A 21,868-nucleotide genomic window follows, 5' to 3' on the forward strand; every position below is an offset into this window, starting at 1 on the left:
TCAATAATAAAAAGTGACAAGAGGAAAATGTCATTTTTCCTGAAAATATGATTCTGCGGCAAATTTATTCTTACACTTTGTGAAATAACCCAGACACTATCATGTCTGTATTAAATCTACCTTCTTTGCATAGTGACCCCTGATCTTTCACCTTATTCTGGACCCTGTTTTTGCGGGTTTGGCACCCTATACACTTTAACACTGTTAAATAGTAGTGAAGGTCCTGTGCTTCCCCTCTAAAACATGTCCTGTACATTGGACCTCTCTTTATGGCTGTAACTTCCATATACGTTCTTTGTAAATGCCACCTGAGGTGCACCTGTGGCATGCAAGGTAAATGTTAAGTGTGGACTGCAGGGTATACTTACTCCACCCACAAATGAAACATATTTTTGCCTGGAGTACCACTGTATTCTGGCTTGGCTTCAGTTTAAATGGAGTGCATTGACTCATAGCAGGGAAAGCTGCTTTTGCCTTGTTGATGTTGATGCCCAAGCCCAAGCCGAAAAAGAGGCAGAAGAGGCTCTTATTGACAAGACTTCATGGTGAGTGGCTTTTATTAGCTGCCAACTTCTCAGTTTGCTTTTAGGAGACATTTCCATTCTTCGTGTTTGCATATGTGTGACATTTTCATATTTTATGTGGTCCTATGAGTCGTGCTCATGAAGGTGTTAAGCTCTGTTATTCTTCATTTTAAACATCTCTCCGATATTGCAAAATAATTGTCTTGCGAGTTGTAATAATTCAAACCTGTAACAATATTGCACATACCATACAAAATTTGAGGACCCTCTTATCCCATACTCACATTTTGGGCAACTGTCTGGGAAATACAGAGGCTTTGGGAAATAGTAGCCAAAATATCACACGCAATAAGCACACTCAGCATTTGCAGTACTGCACATTCTAGATCACTGTTTTATCTACATACCAAGGAGATCTTATAGTCAACTCGAAACATCTGTATTAGCCCATGCATTATTATCTACCTAGATGCATCTTCCAAAAACAAGAACATACTAAATGACCTCTTGCATAGTTGCTAAGTTTCCAGATTACTTATGTGTGACATTTCCAAGAATTAGTGCGTTTATGAGTGACATTGTAGTGCCACATGTGACACTTTGATGGACCAAAGAAAAAGGTGCATTTAAAGAGATAAATAGCAGACATTACTGCTTTTTCAGCAGTGGGAAACCATACAGAAGACCTAGAAACTGCTGTGAAAACCACTGAAATGGAGGGTCCCTAACTGATTTTGCCTTTCTGAAGTGATGTTACTCTAGTGATTTCATTGAGTGCTGCCGGATCACTTTTTGGTAGAACCGATCAGACCCTTATTCTGCAGTGAGTATGGTATGCTAGACAAACCTCTCAGTGGTTACTCAGAAAGATGTACATCCCTTAGTCATCGTTAGGGTTAAGATGAGACCAATATTTCACCCGTGTTTCACCAGGTATTTTTAAACCAAAATGTGGAAAACCCTTCTGAACCCATATTTTTTCCTTGTAATATAAACCCTCAGCTCCAAATAGATCAACAGTGTTTTTGAGTTGTCTAAAATGTTCATAAATTAGTTTTAAAGCAAACCATCTTGACAGAAGCACTGCGTTTAAAAAACCCAAATAATACAGAATGACTCAGTATATTATTGAGGCTTTATACTGTTTCAAATAACTGTTATTTTTCTTTGCAAAAAGTAGCAGTAACTGATAGCCAGACAATCCTCAGGCAGGCCCTGAATTAGAGGCGCTGCAAACCTTTCAAATTTCGCACCCAGACTGAAGTCAAACAGCTTTGCTACCACCTTCTTCTCATTCTGATAGCTCCTGCACTGAAGGTGTTTTATATTTAAGGTCTCATCTCGCAGCAGGCCGCGGTGCTGCTCAGTGTCCCTCCCTCAGATAGCGACCTGAAGGCAGGATGGTGCATCAAACGCTTCATTTTTTCCTGAGGATAGTGAAGTGCCGCTCCAGCGAGTGCCCGATCACGAGTAATCAAGTGAACCCTCCACGACTGTACAGGAAGCAGACAGTGAGCACGCAGTCAATCACTCAGTACCCAGGGGGAGACAGTGACTTCCTGAAGGCATCGCCTTCTCAACATCAGCACAGTGTCACCTCAACATCAGCACAGCGCCTCCTAAACATCAGCACAGTGTCATCTCAACATCAGCACTGCTCCACCTCAACATCAGCACAGCACCACTTCCGTACCTGTACAGCATCAACACAGCACCAACTCAGAATCACTTGAGCACCAGCTTGCACCACCAGTTCAGCATCGCTCAGCACCACCTCAGCATCACCAGATGATCACCTCCGCACCAGCACACCACCGTCTCAGCACCACCTCAGCATCTCCTGAGCATCACCCCTGCACCGCACAATACTACCTCAGCAACAACTCAGTCTGCCCTCTGAAACTGTTGATTCTCCCCTTGTGTCCGTCCGCAGCTCATGTTGTAATCAGGTACTATTTCCCAACTTCCAACCTCCTCTTGTTTATTTCCCACAATTAACAAAATAAATCTGTACCAAACAAGCATTAGTACAGGCAGGAAAAAGTAGCCAGCATTGCAAGGACAAAAAAACTAGAAAGCTTTTTTATGTTAATACTTTTTTAATAGGATTATTCAGTTGTACATAATGTCTTCTTGGTTATATATAAGGTAACAGCAAGCATTGGCATAGCCAAAAGGTCTCGCTTTTAGGACTGTATAAGTGTTTAGACATGCAACAGTTGATGTTGTTGCACCAAGGATATTATGCTGCATAACTAAATACTTATAAGGTCCCAAAAGCGAGACCTATTGGCTATGCCAATGCTTGTTTAATATGATTTGGTGAGGGCCTGACAGCTTTCCGGGCAATAAAATTTTGCAAAAACCACGACAAAACAAGAATTGCCAAAAGGCTGATGGCAAGTGACAGCGGCATTGCCTTTGCCGGTGCTTGTTTCTTTTTCTTTCTGTTGTGCTGGATCAAAGTCTGTTGAGGAAAAATAAGTGGTGCTCTCCAAAAGTGAGTAGGGAACCCCCCCCGCCTCCCCCTTCAAACATGACTCAAATTAAACAATGCATATTTTGAGAAATGGGGACTTTTTTCTTTTTTAATGGGATTCTTGGATAGAATTAGAAAGCGTAATTTTGCGACTGAGAAGTAGAGTTTTGTCAATGTTTTCTTAAGTTTGACGCATTGAAAAGCAATAATTTAGTAAACGTGCATTTATTTAAACTCAATTCAGATAAAGTCCAATTTATGTTGATTTGCCTGTACTCCAACACTGAGAGTAAGTAGTTCATAAATGTACTGCAGTGGTTGCAAGTTATTTATAGACTCATTTCCCACTAGGTGTAGCTCTGACCAACAATATGCAAATAGTGCTTGCCTTAAAAGTCTGAGGTTTGCTCGGTTGAACACAGCTCTCAGACCCGGCGAATGACACCGCTTATTGCATTAAAGAAAAGAGCTCTCACGTTGCTGTGAAAATGAAGTGTTTCGTACATTTATTGTATGTTCTCATTCTTTGCTCAGGTAGGCAGCACCTCCTTTTACACATTTTTTAATTCAACTGAATTAGTAACTCGCAATTCTTTTCAATACATTTGAACAGTTGTTTATATTGCCTTATTAACCAGGTGTCCTGGCAAATGTACAGCTGGTCCAGTCAGGAGGGGGCTTGAAGAAGCCTGGAGAGTCTGTCGCACTGTCCTGTAAAACCTCCGGTTTTCAACTTAAAAGCTACTATATGCAGTGGATCCGGCAACCTCGAGGGAAAGGACTGGAATGGATCGGTCGAATTGATCCTGAGAATGGGGAAACTAAATACGCTCAAGCATTTACAGGAAGAGTCTCTTTAACCGCAGATCTTGCAGATGAAATGCTGAATCTTCAAATCAACAACCTCAGAGCTGAGGACACTGCAGTTTATTATTGTGCTCGAGACACAGTGAGAACTTTTATCACCGAGGCCATGCAAAAACATCCTTTCTATTCTGACACAGACCGCTAGTGGGAAACTGCTAAAACTTCAAAACTTAACTGCAGTGTCCTTTAGAGGGCAGCAGCGTTCTTCATATTTTCAACGTGCACCCCAACGCACTATTCCAGCTGGTTTGAGGTATGTACTGTATTGTGTTGTAATTGCATTCATATAGTAAAAGAGGCATGAGATGATGCAAAGAGGGGAAGAGGAGGGAAGAGTCTAGAAAGGGTTATTTTGGGGATCATACAAATGGTATGGGGTTTGGGATGAATGGGAGAGTGGAGGTAGAGAATATACTGAGAGAGGTATAGGGTAAAAAATAGGGTAGTGCATTGGAAAAAGTAGTACATTGAGATTTGAGATGAGTCAGTGATTTGAGGTAGAGGATATATTGAGAGCGGTAAAGAAATAAGGACTGGGGTAGAGAATTGGAGAGAGTAGTGGAATGAGGTTTGAGATGAGTCAGAGTGAAGGTAGAGGATATATTGCGAGAGATATAGCGTGAGATATAGGGTAGTGCATTGGATATGGTGAATTACAAGCAAAACATTAAATATAAAGATATATAAGTAAATGGAAGATATATCATAAGTACATGGAAGGTATAAATGTATAAGGAAAGTAATACATGTAGATTAAAGTTGAATTTATTAAACTCAGACTTTCAAGTGTTCCTGTACTTTAAATTAAAGTTTTTTGTTGTGTTATTGTAATTCAATAGTGAAAGAATTGTAGATATATAGTTGGGGTGGGCAGAGCTTGTAGACTTGTACTTCACAGAATTACGTGGTCACATAAAAACTCTGTGTGATTCCACAGAGTTCTGTCTCGCCCACCATGACTGTAACACTTGTGCTGTACTAGTGCTTCTCTGCAACCCTTGTGTCGAGAAGCACCATTACTTCTCTCCTGTATGTTTAATGGGGCTGTATTGATGTATCTGTCAACACTCATAAACCTCTCGCTATTTTGCATCCTACAAATGAACTCATTCCTGCTAATCTGGGGATGCTGTTGCCCCCTAACGCACCCCTTCTTCCATCACCAATGCCTTACTGTCCTCACTCCTCATAAAGAGTGCATATCTAGCTGAAGTGTGTACCCAAGGGCAGGAAATTCAAGGTCACCCTTCCAGGTTTTCTCTTTCCTAACCTCCTCGGAAAGGCCCAATGCAGCCTCTGATTCTGGGAAAGAGTGTGAGAGACTCCTACCTAAGAGAATCTGGCACACATCGGCTGGATTCATATGTAAACCAAAAACATTACAGACAGCCTGGTTTGTGTCTCTGATACATCGGTAGGGTGTTGCATGATATGGGACTGACCACGTCCCAGCCCTCCTGGCATTGCAGACTGACAGAACTTTCAGATTCTATTGTCTCTTGATAAGTACGTGTTTATACACATGCAGTGACAGCATACCAACATAGCAAGCATGCAATACCATTTCAGTATCCAGTCGCCTGTATCGTCTCAGACCCGTAGCACTGCTTCAGCACCACAGCACTTTCTCAGCCCCACAGCACTGGCAGAGCATGGCAGCTTGCTCCCTGACCGCATCCTGATAATCACCTCATCGAAAGAACTCAGTTTCCTGGAAAGGAAAACGAAATACCCTTTCCAGTCCGGTTTACTCTAGGTAAAAGCAAAAGTACCGGAATAATGGCGAGGGTCTTACCTGCATCCAATCTTTAAGAAAGGGGACAACACAGACCCAAAAAATTATAGACTCATCGCTCTTTTGGATATCGAAGGGAAAGCCTATGCCAGCACCCTGCTGAAGGAATTAAACGACTGGATCAAAGAGAATGAAATCCTCTCCTACTATCAAACAGATTTCCGTAAGGGTGGCTCTACAATTGACAACATCGTCTCTATGTCATATCTTATCCACCAGGCAAACTGTAAAAACAGCAAACCACTTTTTGCTTGCTTTTTTGACTATTCAGCCGCCTTCGACGGGGTGCCCCAACATAAGCTCCGGGAAAAATTGAGCAATTGGCATATTCCAGCAGGGCTCCTCAATTCCATTATTTCACTCCAAGTTAAATTAACGGACAACACTATATCAAAGAAGTGCCAGACAAATCGCGGACTAAAACAGGGATGTGTACTTGCCCCAACGCTGTTTAATTTATACACTGCAGACTTGGGGAAGAAGCTTCTGAATGCTAGCCTTGTAACACCGAAAATCGGGAAAAACAAATTGCAAATTCTACAATATGCAGATGATTTAGTGGTAATGGACCACACAAAAATCGGGCTGCAAAGAGGTCTGGACGCCCTAAACAAGTACAATGAAACCAATGAGCTTATAATCAATGCTCAAAAAACTAAAGTAGTTGTCTTCAGTCACTTTCCCAAAAAAGTCTCACTGAAAGGGCTCATGGGTACAGAGATCATCAATACCACGCGTTTGTATAATTATCTTGCATGTTGGGTAACTGAAACTGGCAAAGCAACAGTACATAGGCACAAAATGAAGGCTAGAGCACAGGCAATATTATTTTCGATTTGTAAACTCAATGAGCTCATGCAGAGTCCAACATCAGCACCCATTAGGAAAGTATTACAAGCAAAAATTAGGGCATCTGCAGGCTATGCACAACAAGCATTCCCAGGCGAAATGGAGGCAATGTTGGACAAAGTGCAATGCCTGGCCTATAAACGTATTTTTTTAAACTTCCGAAACACACTCGTAACAGTCTAATTCGATTGGAGTTTGGCCTAAAGCAACAGAGTAAGGAATGCCTGGGAACACATATAAAATACTTTTATCAGGTGTTAACAGCTCCAGCTGGAAGTTTAAAAAGTATGCTCAATCCAATGTACAGAGAGACCACTAACCCGTGTTAAGGTTACAAGGAAACAGCAGTGAAAACCTTGGGGTTAGCATTCAAAAATTGTCAGGATGAATCAGTAAATTACCTGCCGATCAAAAATGCAATAAACAAACAATGCTTTTTCCTGTCACATACAAATGTTCTAGCAGAATATGTGTCAAGAAGAGGGCCACCCAGGTTGGCAACATCATACATTGCAACAGATGACTGTATGCAAAAACTTGCAAATACATCCCCTGTATGAGGCACTCCTGAGATGTTCATCAAAATGATTGCAAAGGTAAATGTAGCAAAGTTGATTTATTCATCCATATTGTTTCATAGAGTACAGTGTTCCAATGATATTTAAATCATATCATTAATTGATTCACAATGCGGCTTGTTCACATACTCCAATGCATTTCGGGCTGCGTGCCCTTTATCAATGAGAACTGGAAAGGAAGTGATAAGCCCATGTTACAGAGCGGAATGGGAAAAAAAGAAACATAAGTAGATAAGTGCATGAAGGTTGAGGTGGTAACGGGTGGTGCCGGGGGTGTGTAGTACGTGGAGGGTGGATAGGTGGAGTGCTGTAATCTATACCCGGTGATAGATACGGTAGGGAGTGGTGGAAACGCTCATAATCGTGTGTAGGGAAGAGTGATATGACATGCGGAAAATGAGTGCTATCGGAATACTCATGCAGGATGAACATGGTGAGACAGTTTAATTAAAGCCGGGTGCCGGGAAGTTTAATGGAAGCTTTCATAAATGTGGTACATGCGCGGGGGTTGATATAAGTAAGCGGTACTTACTTCGTGACGGGAAGCCGTTTCATGATCTGGTACAATCGTGCCAAGAAAGTGAAGAGTTGTGATGAGCCCCGTGAGGGGATGTGAAGAACGCTGCCGTAAGGGTCAGGGAAATAGAAAGCGGACTGGGTACGAAGTGAATGCCGGGGCCATCTTGGAAAGGGTTAGACTAGTGGAAAGTGGCGGACATGATGGAGAGGGGTCGTGATGTGGCGTAATAGAGAGTGGGTACAAGGAGTGGGTAAAAGGATGAGTAGATTAGAACAAACATAAAAGGTAAAACAGGAAAAAGGTAACACTGGTAGGAAATAAAAACAGTGGAGAATAAAAGCTGGTGGGAAATATGAAAGTAAAAAATGGGTGAGCAGATGGAAGATAATAAAGAGCAAGGCACTGTATAAAAACATATTAGAGATAACAACTATATTCAACGCGATCGTTCAAACCATGTGGTTTAAGTGTCTGTAAACGGTATATCCATTGTAGTTCTTTTTTGAGCAAGATTTTGCGGTTGTCTGTACCTTCGGTGCGGACAATGGTTTCGAGTACAATGAATTGCAGTTGGGCAATGGTGTGGCGGAATTCAAGAAAGTGCATTGCGACGTTAGATTTCTCTTGTTTTGTGCGGATGTTCGATTTATGTTCGTTAATGCGAACTTTTATTTTTCTTTCCGTTATCCCCACATACATTTTCCCACATGGGCATTTCAAAGCATGGATGAGATTCATTGAATCGCATGTGGCGTTCACGTGTAGTTTGATAGTATGACCCTTCATAGGATGTTTGACCTGATTTCCTCTGATGATACAATTACAGTTGTTGCAGTTGAGGCATGGTTGAGTTCCTTTGTAGTTCTGGGTAATGGCTGTGGGAGTAGAGAGAATTTCCTTGATATTCTTTCCTCTTGTGTGGGCAAACAGGGGTGGACTGTCAAAAATGCCCCGAAAGTCAGGTTCTAATTGTAGAATCGGCCAGTGGCGGAGAATGATTGTCTTAAATTTGTTGCTGGCTGTTGAAAATTTGGATACAAGAACGGTGCGTTCCTGTGGTGGTTTGTTGTACTTGGTGAGACTTTGCTGTCGAGTAATCTTGGCTACACGTGACTGAGCTTCATTCAGAATGTGTATAGGGTAGCCTCTGTCTAGGAACCGTTGATGCATTTCCTCAATGCGAACATGATAAGTTTGTTCATCAGATACTATTCTTTTCACGCGAAGCATTTGCGAATAGGGCAAGTGTTTTTTGAGAGATCCCTGGTGAAAGCTGTTGAAATGTAAGGTGTTGTTGCGGTCGGTGCTTTTGCGATATAAGTCTGTGGAGATGCCTTCTTGGGTGATTTTAATCAGGAAGTCGAGGAAAGCAATTTCTTTATCGCTTATTAGCCATGTGAGACTAATACGTTCATCTTTAGAATTGAGTTCAACTAGGGCGTTGTTGAGTGATTCTTGTGAGTCGTTCCACATGATAAAAAGATCGTCTATGTATCTCACATACATTTTGGTTTTGTCCTGGAAGAGGTGATTGGAGTATATGTGAGTTTTTTCAAAATTCTCCATGTAGATGTTGGCGTAAGTTGGAGCCGCACAATTTCCCATCGCCATTCCGGATAGTTGTAGGTACCATTTGTCATTTTCTTGGAAGTAACTGTGGTATAACGTGTATACCATAAGTTCCATGATGAAGGTTTGCATCAGTGGGTCGATGTCGCTGTCGAGGAGGGCACGTTCGACAGCTTCAATGCCCCCCTGGTGAGGTATGGACGTGTATAGTGAGATGACGTCAGCTGTGCAAAGTATCAATGGTTCATTGGGGTTAATTTGGATCTGAGCAAGTTTATTGAGAAAATCTGTAGTGTCTTTGATATAGCTCATGGATTGAGTTACAATGGGTTGAAGGTATTTGTCTACATATTTGCCAGTGGGTTCGTGTATTGATCCTTTCGTTGACACGATCGGACGGAAAGGTGGATCGAGAAGGTTTTTGTGTATCTTTGGGCTCATTTGGATTCTTGGACTCCTGGGGTTTTCTTTAAGTAGGTAATTTTTTGTGCGTTCCTCTATAATACCTGCTAGGTATGCCTTAGAAACTAAGGTTTGTAGAGTACTTTGAAACCTCCTGGAACTTGAAGTGAGCACTTTTAAACTCACACGAAAACTGAGACTTCGACACTTCTTCGATAACGTATTACCTCCAAACACCAATATCAAAAGTGACCAACTCAAAGGCCTACGGCCATCCAGCACCTACCAGGCTCCCACCAGCCACAAAAGTATCGATCTCTTTGAAAATCTTGTACGAAACGATTTACAGAAACTCAACATACAACATCCTAGCAAACACCGAAACATGACACAAAAAGATCGAGACACGCTCAATACCTTGGCTAATAATCCCAACATCAAAGTTGTAAAAGCAGACAAAGGCGGCGCCCTCGTGATTCTCAACAGTACCATGTACACCCAACGACTTAATGAACATATACAAGATTCCAACATCTATATGCAACTTGATCATAATCCGACGAGGGAGTTTCAAAGTACTCTACAAACCTTAGTTTCTAAGGCATACCTAGCAGGTATTATAGAGGAACGCACTAAAAATTACCTACTTAAAGAAAACCCCAGGAGTCCAAGAATCCAAATGAGCCCAAAGATGCACAAAAACCTTCTCGATCCACCTTTCCGTCCGATCGTGTCAACCAAAGGATCAATACACGAACCCACTGGCAAATATGTAGACAAATACCTTCAACCCATTGTAACTCAATCCATGAGCTATATCAAAGACACTACAGATTTTCTCAATAAACTTGCTCAGATCCAAATTAACCCCAATGAACCATTGATACTTTGCACAGCTGACGTCAACTCACTATACACGTCCATACCTCACCAGGGGGGCATTGAAGCTGTCGAACGTGCCCTCCTCGACAGCGACATCGACCCACTGATGCAAACCTTCATCATGGAACTTATGGTATATGCGTTATACCACAGTTACTTCCAAGAAAAGGACAAATGATACCTACAACTATCCGGAATGGCGATGGGAAATTGTGCGGCTCCAACTTACGCCAACATCTACATGGAGAATTTTGAAAAAACTCACATATACTCCAATCACCTCTTCCAGGACAAAACCAAAATGTATGTGAGATACATAGACGATCTTTTTATCATGTGGAACGACTCACAAGAATCACTCAACAACGCCCTAGTTGAACTCAATTCTAAAGATGAACGTATTAGTCTCACATGGCTAATAAGCGATAAAGAAATTGCTTTCCTCGACGTCCTGATTAAAATCACCCAAGAAGGCATCTCCACAGACTTATATCGCAAAAGCACCGACCGCAACAACACCTTACATTTCAACAGCTTTCACCAGGGATCTCTCAAAAAACACTTGCCCTATTCGAAAATGCTTCGCGTGAAAAGAATAGTATCTGATGAACAAACTTATCATGTTCGCATTGAGGAAATGCATCCACGGTTCCCAGACAGAGGCTACCCTATACACATTCTGAATGAAGCTCAGTCACGTGTAGCCAAGATTACTCGACAACAAAGTCTCACCAAGTACAACAAACCACCACAGGAACGCACCGTTCTTGTATCCAAATTTTCAACAGCCAGCAACAAATTTAAGACAATCATTCTCCGCCACTGGCCGATTCTACAATTAGAACCTGACTTTCGGGGCATTTTTGACAGTCCACCCCTGTTTGCCCACACAAGAGGAAAGAATATCAAGGAAATTCTCTCTACTCCCACAGCCATTACCCAGAACTACAAAGGAACTCAACCATGCCTCAACTGCAACAACTGTAATTGTAACATCAGAGGAAATCAGGTCAAACATCCTATGAAGGGTCATACTATCAAACTACACGTGAACGCCACATGCGATTCAATGAATCTCATCTATGCTTTGAAATGCCCATGTGGGAAAATGTATGTGGGGATAACGGAAAGAAAAATAAAAGTTCGCATTACCGAACATAAATCGAACATCCGCACAAAATAAGAGAAATCTAACGTCGCAATGCACTTTCTTGAATTCCGCCACACCATTGCCCAACTGCAATTCATTGTACTCGAAACCATTGTCTGCACCGAAGGTACAGACAACCGCAAAATCTTGCTCAAAAAAGAACTACAATGGATATACCGTTTACAGACACTTAAACCACATGGTTTGAACGATCGCGTTGAATATAGTTGTTATCTCTAATATGTTTTTATACAGTGCCTTGCTCATTATTATCTTCCATCTGCTCACCCATTTTTTACTTTCATATTTCCCACCAGCTTTTATTCTCCACCCGTTTTTATTTCCTACCAGTGTTACCTTTTTCCTGTTTTACCTTTTATGTTTGTTCTTATCTACTCATCCTTTTACCCACTCCTTGTACCCACTCTCTATTACGCCACATCATGACCCCTCTCCATCATGTCCGCCACTTTCCATTACTCTAACCCTTTCCAAGATGGCCCCGGCATTCACTTCGTACCCAGTCCGCTTTCTATTTCCCTGACCCTTACGGCAGCGTTCTTCACATCCCCTCACGGGGCTCATTACAACTCTTCACTTTCTTGGCACGATTGTACCAGATCATGAAACGGCTTCCCGTCACGAAGTAAGTACCGCTTACTTATATCAACCCCCGCGCATGTACCACATTTATGAAAGCTTCCATTAAACCTCCCGGCACCCGGCTTTAATTAAACTGTCTCACCATGTTCATCCTGCATGAGTATTCCGATAGCACTCATTTTCCGCATGTCATATCACTCTTCCCTACACACGATTATGAGCGTTTCCACCACTCCCTACCATATCTATCACCGGGTATAGATTACAGCACTCCACCTATCCACCCTCCACGTACTACACACCCCCGGCACCACCCGTTACCACCTCAACCTTCATGCACTTATCTACTTATGTTTCTTTTTTTCCCATTCCGCTCTGTAACATGGGCTTATCTCTTCCATTCCAGTTCTCCTTGATAAAGGGCACGCAGCCCGAAATGCATTGGAGTATGTGAACAGGCCGCATTGTGAATCAATTAATGATATGATTTAAATATCATTGGAACACTGTACTCTGTGAAACAATATGGATGAATAAATCAACTTTGCTACATTTACCTTTGCAATCATTTCGATGAACATCTCAGGAGTGCCTCATACAGGGGATGTATTTGCAAGTTTTTGCATACACTCATCTGTTGCATATTCCTAGACGCCTAGCGGGACCGTCTCCCTGGAGTGCACCCATCCGCGCTTTAAATTCATACCTCGAGTTCTGAACTATTTCGTTGTTCACCGCCCACTTCTTTTTTTAGCCTTAACATCATACATTGGACATTAGATCCAGCCCTACCTTAGCCAAGCGCTGTGAAAGGAAAGCACTTAAAAACATTATATGGGCCAGACTAGTGCCCCTTCAAATTAAAGAACTAAACCCCGGATGGAAGTCCCTTGAACACAAAACAAGATGCAGACTCTGCAACTATAAACACGAATCTCTGTTACACATGATTTGTTGCTGCCCTGTGATGCTTCTCCCCCATCAGACGCATTTAAAACAAATTTGGCTACGGCTCGGGGTTCGGACAGTAAAAGAAGCGGTGGCGGCACTTTTCTCTTGCTCTCGTCCTGCAGATTTGGCTAGGTTTGGGAAATATACGGCAGAGCTGCGAAAAGGGCTTGCCGAAGAAGACGGATCATGCAATATGCAAAGTTAACTCCACCGAATAAGTAATATGTGCCCCCACTAAATCAGATAGAGAAGGTATTACACTTTTGCCAAATACTACAAGAAACTTAGTAAAAAGGACGCATTGGCAGACCCTTGTGATGTCATCAATGGACAGACATAAATATTCACATATTTATCGTATTTTAATTGCCTCGAGACTGTTGTATATAAATGTTTTCTTTTATAAACCGCTGTTTTTTTAAAACCTTTTATAACTGGCATACAAGTAGTATTTCAAATGGTTTTAAGTAACTGTGCAAAATAAATAAAAAATTAATTCATTCATACTCTAGGTTTAATCCTTTTTCTCTTTGACTGAGTCAAGAATGCTCAAGGCACCAGCAGATATTTAACATTCTAGAGTATACTGTGTCGTGGGCAACCAGCGGTGCCCTTCCAGAACTCACATAACAAGCAACATGTGAGAATGTCAAACACTTTGTGCCAGGAAGCTGCGAGAAGATAGACGGTCAGTTGGTGTAACAGCAAGCAGACGAAATGCCTACCCGTTGCAGACCGCACAGGAAAGTTTGGTTTCCTGCTGCCCAGGACTCCTGAAGAAAGGGCTGAGGGGTCAGAGGAATGTGCCTGGACTCCTGGGAAGTGTATGACATTACACCGCTTGGAGCCGCGTATCTGAAACATCTCATTCAACGGTATGTCCCTTCTAGATCACTATGATCCTCATCTGCATTCAATATTGTGGTCCTCCACAGTCAGAAGAGCTAATTGGGGTTGTAGAAGCTTTGTAGCCGGTACAACCAGGTTGTGGAACTCCTTGCCACCAGACCTTAAGAATAAATCTGATCTCCTCCCATTCTGTAAGGCCCTCAAAACCTGGCTTTTTAACAAATAGGTTTAGTTTTAGTCTTTTCTTTCTCCATTGCTTCAGCTCAGCTTTTTTCCTCCCTTTGAGCTACAGAGCCTAGACACCCCTGGGTAGTAGTGCACATACAAATCCAAATTTAATTTAATTAAATAAGATGGCAAGTGATTGAAGTACTTACAAAGGACCCGAGAACAGGCATTCACAAAACCAATCTTTTACTCCATGAATGTAAATGGATCAAACATCTGAAATCCATGGACCTTGGTCTAAACGCACATGGGGATGGGAGCCAACTATCTAAAGGGTTGTCTAACTGCCCATTCGACATGTTTTTGTCTGGATTATGTTATCATTTTCATGTTTGTTTTCCACATGTATGCATAAGTTTGCACACTCAGAATTTCTATTATCATGTTGCCACAATTCTAAAAGATATGATTTACAATGCTTGTTATTTCTATTCATTTTCATTTTTGAACCCTATACAATAGATATGCTGATATGGACTGGTTAATTTATTCGGAAGTTTAGGTATTGTTACTTTAATAGCATATTCTGTTTAATGAACACAATACTTGTTTTCTTTACACTTATGTGAGATAAGGTGATTGTTTATTTAAGCATCTTTTCAGTCCCTTGGCAGTCTACATATTGTCTGATACTATTTCCCAGCATTCTTGACAGTCGCATGCATCTGAGGTTTTCCCACGGAGATGTAATCATAATTATGTAAGCTTTTAATTGTCGTCGCTCTTACATTATATGAGATCACTTGTCTTGGAATGTTTTGGACGTTATTTGTGTTGACTGGCCCAATATAACATGGAACCCACCATTTTGCTATGCATACTACAATAATCCTTCTTCTATTGCTTCACACTAGGTACTGATGTCTTGAGCGGATCCTCTGCCTCATGTGATACCTGGATTGTCGGAGCACATACTACGGTAGTTTCTCGTATTTTCCTGTATTTTCAAGTTTCATTTAAGTTTCCGATCATGAGATCAAGTTTTTCTTAGGGCTGGATGAAGTTTGCAAAGCCACGCTCTGCTAAGAGCCATGAAATTACCAAAACACTGCTCTGTGCTATGTGGGGTTCCGCGAGTAGGCCGGGTAAGGTCGCAGACATAATAAACCCCTCCACCCTGTGTAGCTGGATGTCATGTCACTCTTCTAAGCTCCGGCTGCGACAAAACACTTACCAATGACGATGTGCACTGCACTGGAGGATGCAGCCTCCACCAGTCGGAGCTGCCCTCCTCCATCTTCCACTTCAAGTCCTCTGCAGGCTCCACTCTGATCGGTGTCTCGTGACCTAGGACTCGATATGTTGTCGTATGGAGTAGGCCCCTCATGAGTTGGCTAGTCTGCCATGTTGGGGTCAAGCGCCGCGCCTTTAACCTTGGTGTGCTGCTGTGACAAAGTGTACAGGGTGACCACGCCATGATCCTGCTGGAGTTCCTCATAGGACACCATTGCCACTGGTACATAAGGAGGGGACCCCCGCACTGACTGTGTGTCCATCACTGCAACAACATTACAGTCTCAAGCAGGCTGCCCTTGCTGCTTATGGGGCTCCCACTCTCCCTCCAACACCACCAGTCCTGGGGAAGGCACTTCCTTTAATCTTCATTCTCTCTCAATGGCCCAGCCCCGGCAACAAGAAGCTAAATCGCAACAGTCCCAACGGACTGCGTGGGCCCGATTGTCAAGGCTGTTAGCAAACAGTGCCAACAGCCCCACTCAGCAGAAAGTCTCTTTTCCTTCACAGGTACCCCCATGTCTCCGATGCTGAGAAACAACATCTGTACCCTCATATGCCTCCCTCTGCAGTGCCATGCATCATCTAGGAGCAGTGGTGTTTGACAACGCTGAAGGTGACAGGCGAGCACTGCCCTCGCCATGGAGGAGGTCTTGCTCTTGGCTATGCTGGAACTGGAAGTACGTTCTTGGCTGAGCGTTCAACTGCCAGAGAGAGACAAGCCTTCACACAAAGGGCTTGTCACCAATACATTGTTCATGTAGCGAGCTTGGAGCCAGGTCAGGGGAGGCAGGGAACTTCAAGGACTTCGAAGTGAATTATCTAGACACTTCTACTTCAAGGAGGGCACCAGATATAAATACTGGACGCTCAGACTCAGCTTTTCAGACCCCTTCTAGACCTGTGGAAGTCTCAGAAGGACCGCTGTGCTGCTTTGCAAGACTAACTGCAACTCTGTTTCCCTGCTGCCTAGTACTTTTCTACCTGAGTGAAGGACTGGGCATGCATCTTAAACCCAGGTCCACCAGAGTGACTGCAAGGGCTTGTTGCCTGGCCTCCTGATCAGAGCCTGAGGGACAGAAAAGGCTCCTACCACCTTGAACCCAGTAGAGAGGTGGCAGGATAGCGTTTGCCAATGCCAAATTTAGGTTATATTACCCTCTCTAAATATGGCACTCAATATTTTTTTAAATGGGACAACAAGCAATATTACTTACGTTGAGCTGTTTTTACTTAGTGTGGCCTTGCTATGCCCAAATGATAACTTTAATATCTCGTGGCTGGCTCTATGTTTAGTTCTAGTCTTACTGATGACGTGAGTATAAGTATCCTTGCATTTGTCACTTTTTAGGGGATACCATAGAAAGTGTAGACTGATGAGTTACATTTTCCCTTTTAGATTCGGACAAGTATAGACAAATGAACATTATATTTTGAAGGCCTTTACAGGAGCAGATTGGAATAAAGTTGCCTTACTATTTATACTAAGGTATGTCAATCTATACAAAAGGTTAATTTTTGCACTGGGGTTTAAGATTATAAGGGTTATGAATACATTGGTGTCCTTTACTGTTTTTTAACTTAGGTGACATATGGAATCCCTTATGAATTTTGTTCTTTTCCTACATATTAAAAAGAAAATTAGAAGTAGAACTGCTAAAAAGGATATTACAAGAATTATCTGGGTAAGCTTACATTCTTGTGTATATATGCGAATAAATAATCTTCCTCAGATTCCTAATGAAATGCCGAATTGTAAGTCATCTCTCAAAATGTTTCTATTAAATGGTTTTTAACATAACCACATATAATAAATATAGATTTTTCCACTATACATTGTTATTAGAATATTTTTTTGTACGGAATGAATTCAATTTGGTTTGTAGACCCTCCCCCATTTTTTCTACATATTTGGGTATATAAAAATATTCTTCTATTCTTCTTGTCTTAAATCAGCAGGTCATGTTTTTCTTAGATATTTATTTAACATATTATGATCCGTGGTTCATTTTCTTTGTGATTCTTGTTACAAAGTATTCTCCTGTACATAGAGTCTAACCAATGGAATATTGTATATCAAATAATTTTTTTAGATGTTTTGTTTAAAAAAATGTCTTATTGTATATATTATGTATCTGTTTTTTTTTATTGTAAATGTTCCCTTCTGTATATATTGTATATAGGGCATATTGTGTATATATTATCTAAAAGATTGTGTTTATATGTATCTGTTTGTAGCCCCGAAGAAGTCCGTAAGGACGAAACGCGTTGGCTACTCCATGTCTTAAATTTTAAAGAAAAGAATACCGAATAAAGAAGTTACATCATCACCTGCTGATTTCTTTTTCAACATTTATTTGTTATAAGAATTGTTACCACTTTTTGGAGTGCTGGATTATTTTGTGTACCACCTTCAACCCACCACCTGGACTCTGAGGTGAGTCCTACCCCCCCAAGTTGTGTCAACCCAGTCCTGGACCCTAGGAAGAGGGCCTGAAGGGGCTCTGCCAGCTGTGGCAGAGCTGACACAGTGCAACACATCGCGTCGCAAGACTTTACATTGCAACTGCTGTGCAACTAATCCCTTATGCAGGACTTTGCATCACAATCCAGCAGCTCATTAGAAGCGCTGCTCCATGATGCAGCGCTTTGCAATGCAGCCCGCAACCCCTCAAAACCACTGCTGTGCTTTGCATCACCACACCAGATATTTAATCACCACTGCTGCTCCACGCACCTCCTCGCTGGACTTTGCATTGTCTTCTACAACCCATCGGCACCGCCACTGCATGATGCATCTCTGACCCAAGACCTCACATCACTGCTGCTGCGCAACTCATCCTCGACATGGGATTTCGCATCACGCTGCCACCAGCACTTAAAGTACTTTGTTCAGTATGTCTAGCTTGACCCTTACATAGACCCTCTCTACATCGCTGGTGGCCTGAACTTGTGACTTTGTTCGAACTGGTTCAATCCGATTACCACAGTTGGGACTTTATGCTTTTACTCACTATTTTCTCTTAAATCTTTTCAATTACATATCTCCCTTTCTCCTGATTGAATGTTTGTTGTTTTGATGTCAAATAATGTATTACATTTTGCTCTAGTTTTCTTGATTAGGGTTTTCACTTTATTACTGTTTGAAGTGCTGCTTAAATACTTTACACATTGCTACAAGTTAAGTCTGACTGTTTTGTTCCAAGCTACAGGAGGGTTAAGCACAGTTTAATTTGAGGTTTGTGTGTGTCTCACCCTGACAGATATTGATCTTGCTACTTGGATAGGGCTTCACCCCCCTCAGGTAGTAACCTAATCTCCTACAGCAATAAGGTACACACTCTGGTGTTAAAAATGGGGGGCAGCCGCTTGGAAAGTACAGATTGAGGCATGGGAAGCTAAGACAAACATTGTGCCTGTGTCCCCCTCCTACACACAAACACACACACAATAGCTCTAGAGAATGATGGTTGCCCACATGACATGCAAAGGAGGCTTGGAGAATAATGATAAAATAGCCACATGTGACTATATACAGGTAAAAGTTATATTACACCAGCATAAGTATGGGAATTTTTCATGGCTTGTAATGCAAAATTCCATTTATGCAATTACACCACATGGCACACATACACAAACTTTCACAGCAAAATTATAGCTGTGAACAATGTGAATGACCAGAACACAATTGGATGCTGTCAACACCAACTGTATTTTTTGTGCTTTTTTACCGCAAAATGAATCCGTGTATCAAAAAGTTACATGAGGACACATTTGGACTAACAACACAGAGCTATGGCCAGTTACAATTTCTCATAATTTTCTTGAAATTTAGCAGGTTTTCAATATATTAGATAATGTGAATTTCGCTATCACCTACCGGTGTCAAATAGATTGTGTCTGCCGTAGCCTGGCTGAATCCCCTTCCAGCGTCAACAAAAATGTCCAGTATTGTTGGGAAAGGATTTAACAAATAAATACACCCAAAAGGCGAGAGAGCAAATGGATCGGCCTTTTATTGCACACCATCAGTAAAGCAGTTACAATGATGGAAAAATATCAATTGAAAATAAACTCAAAAAATGTTTCAATCATAAAATGGTGGGAAAACAAATGTGAAAGAAGGTGGCTAAATGCAACACGACTGGCTACATGAGTCTGGGCTCCTCGAGTCAAACCCAAGCCTAGCCACCCCAAGCACGAGCATACCAAAATAACCTAACTTTGGCATAAATTCTATGCCATCTACAAAGTTTTATCTGAATGGCAATTTTGTTTATGCCACCTGGCGTACGAGCGTAATTTTTGGCATTATACTTCATTTAAGCAACATTAAATTCCAAAGACTACGAAACTGGACCAATAGGATACTGATTTATCCTTTTTTTTAATGTCCTCATTTGCCTCTGTCACACCATTTTGCTTTTCTTACCAGCCCAAATGTCCAAAGCCTCATGTGCTGGAATAAGTTGCTAGAGGTGGATTCACTTAGAGATGCCCTGGGATCGTGATTCACACCAACCGACACACAATAAACACTATCACCAGGTGGAGGAGACCTACCACCCGGAAAAAAAGGTGCTATCAGCCGAGGCGGAGAAGGGCTTAATCATAGGACCCCTGATCTAATAGATTAAATGGATGCTCCCACCAACTCATAAGGGGTGCCCAAAATTCATGCCTTCGACATCCCTTGACTGACATAGCTAAATTAGCTACTCTCCTAACAGATAATATCCAGTCCTCATACCTTCGTCGAATCTGAGACACCCACAGTTTACAGATCTCTCTACGGGCCATCAGAATCGCATAAAAAAACAAGTTTGCATTGTTCCTATTAGCTACAATTTGAGAATCCAACAGCCCAAAAATAACTAGTGAAGCGCTTTCCTTAATTTGAATCTTCAAAGAATCAGATAGCGCTTTACTCAGGGCTTCCCAAAAGGGCTGGATCTTTGGGCAGAGTAAGAACATGTGAAGATCATCTTACTTCATATTACCACACTTTGGACATGCAACATCTCCTCCTCTCCCAAACTTGGATAACCTTTGGTGCGACCAATAGGCCCTGTGGATGTTGAAAAGATGGTTCCTTCTCAGGTATGCAGATATTACTATTTTGTACAAAATAAGCATAGATACTTGCTATTGATTTTCAAGCATAAGCGTCGGCAAGCATCTTCCCCAGAGATCGATTGGGAGAACGAAATTCCCATCTGTCATTTCCACCATCCACCAGTACCATAGTGCAATCTCCTTATTTAGAGCCCCTCCAGAAATACATTTTTCCTCAAATTCATTATACTCCCTAATTTTTATATTTGAAGCTTGAAACCAACTCTGAATCTGAAGATATTTAAATCTTCATATTCTTTGATCAGACTTCTGTTTACAATAATCCCAGGAGCTCAACTGATCTTCAAGTAAGAGATGTTCCCATCTTACTGTAGTGTAGTTCTATATTCCCAATAGGCTCTGCACATTGGAATAATATATCCTATAGATTTGACTTATGACTTCTAATAGGTCTCTATCGGTCTCTATCGAATATACTAGACTTAATAGTGAGTGCCAGTTAGCTCAGAGGTCACTAGAAAAGTTCTTGAATAAACAAGAAGGGAATAGTTTCTGACAACCGCATAAACATGACAACTTTGTTTCCCAAAAATAAGAAGTATCTCTAGAGTCGTGGAAACAATAGGTAGATATATCACTCAGTCAATCGTGCATGCTTCGTTTCAACAGAGTTGCAGAGAAATAGAGAGAAGGGCGTTTTCAATAAAAGGATTTATTGAACAGTTTTCTTTCTCTTGAAAGTAAAGTGACCTGCCACAATCGTTATGCAGGTTGCAAAGTATAATGCGTACAACAAGAAGAGTATTATAAAATAATACTGTAAAAGCATTGTATGGTTTCTAAACCATAGATAATTACATACATAAATAACAATGGCTAAAAGTACTCAACTGGTGCTTCTAAAATATGCCTACCCCAATGTACCTAACCTAGGTCTAGTACGATGGAAGAAGTAAGTATGGTGTAGCATAGGTTTAGTTTGTTTAAGCCAAGAATCTATCCAAGATTTCTCTTAGGGTCTAATCAGCTCCGTACCTTGGTTTTAGAATGAAGAAGGCCTGGTAACTCTGTCTCTCTCTGACTCGATTTCCCAACACCACGCAAGGGGAGCTTGGAAACACTGGAGCTGGATTCTTAGCGAGATAAAATCAGCCTCTCTGTCAGTGTGTCTGCTGGAGGGTCGACTTCCTTTGGCACTTGCTGTAGCGAGCTGTGTCGGGCAAGTAGATAGTCGAGCTGCTCCTGAACCACCGTGTGTTTGCTAGGGCAAGTGTAGGCATATTTATACCTTGAAGGTGCCTGGTTTGACATAA

General features: G+C 41.7%; 1 long non-coding RNA gene across 1 annotated transcript in view; it reads left to right on the top strand.

Moving 5' to 3' along the window:
- Window positions 1-17,164, top strand: part of LOC144753758 (uncharacterized) — a 116,963-nt gene extending 99,799 nt beyond the window's left edge. The window contains exons 2-4 of the long non-coding RNA XR_013594512.1: window positions 15,101-15,165; window positions 16,879-16,968; window positions 17,065-17,164. This is a non-coding gene — a long non-coding RNA (uncharacterized LOC144753758). The remainder of the gene's footprint in view (window positions 1-15,100; window positions 15,166-16,878; window positions 16,969-17,064) is intronic.
- The last annotated feature ends 4,704 nt before the right edge of the window (window positions 17,165-21,868 follow it).

Source organism: Lissotriton helveticus, chromosome 5_1, assembly GCF_964261635.1.
Source record: "Lissotriton helveticus chromosome 5_1, aLisHel1.1, whole genome shotgun sequence".
In the NCBI taxonomy this organism is placed as follows: Eukaryota; Metazoa; Chordata; class Amphibia; order Caudata; family Salamandridae; genus Lissotriton; species Lissotriton helveticus.